Below are 1,085 nucleotides of genomic sequence, written 5' to 3'. Positions count from 1 at the left end.
AATCGATTTGGCCATGCAGGAATTCAGCAAAATTGACAAAAATCGATTTGGAAATCGATTGGCATCAACACAAGGGCTCAGTTATTCATTCAATCGATTTCCCAATCAATTGAATTAAGCCCAGAGTCCAGTTTTTTCTAAAAACCTTCACCCAAATCGATTTCCCAATCGATTGGCACAGTGGAATTTCTTATTTTGAGTTAGATGATCGATTGTTCAATTGGTTCATCAATGGATTGGCCAGTTGTTTATTGCCTGATTGATTTAAGACTTACTTTGCTTTCATTTTTATTTTGCAAGCATTATATGAACTTTAGCATATGGAAAACCCTTTTAAGGTGCATGCTAGGTTGAAAGGTTATCTTGTGCATTTGAAAATTTAAATGTTATGTGTTAACTGTTAATTTCGGTTGGTGACCCTTTACAACTATTGTGGAAATCTGGGCTTTGCCCTCAGATGAGAGCCAGGACGATCCTACCGGTTCGTACCCTACAGATGGGAATGTAGATGAGACTGCTTGACTGGAGCTATGTAGGAGGATCTCACGGGGCGCGTGGAGATCACTCAGGGTGTATAGTTTTTTGGTAGGATGATCAGATTAGGTTGATGTATAGGGACTAGACGTCCTTCTTTTTGGGTTGCAGTATTTTAATTCGGAAAACTGTACCTATACTAATATTGTTTGTTTGGACATCTTATTACGACGGGGACTATGTACCACCTTTTGAAGTGTAAATACTTTGGATTCGTATTTTGAGAAACTTTTCCGCTGCTTGTAAATTATAATGACTCAATTATTTATCCAAAGGTATTTCCTTATTTGTTTTTCTCTGTTTTATTTTAATCTCTTTTAAAAATAAAATAAAGTACACCCTCGCTTTGAAATTCGGGGTGTTACATTGTGGTATCAGAGCTTTGGTTTGGTTTTCTTTAGGGGCTGTGGAACGTTTGGTTATAGATTGTAGGTCTATCTGTAAGTTGAGAGTTGTTATCTGATCATGCGTCGGTTTAGGTGGGTTGAGTTGTCGGGTCCGCAATAATTATTACGTGTTAACGTGGTCGGAAGCTAGTTTTGGAATTATTT

This window comes from Cicer arietinum, chromosome 7 (assembly GCF_000331145.2).
Source record: "Cicer arietinum cultivar CDC Frontier isolate Library 1 chromosome 7, Cicar.CDCFrontier_v2.0, whole genome shotgun sequence".
NCBI classification, from domain to species: domain Eukaryota; kingdom Viridiplantae; phylum Streptophyta; class Magnoliopsida; order Fabales; family Fabaceae; genus Cicer; species Cicer arietinum.
This window is presented reverse-complemented; position numbering follows the sequence as displayed.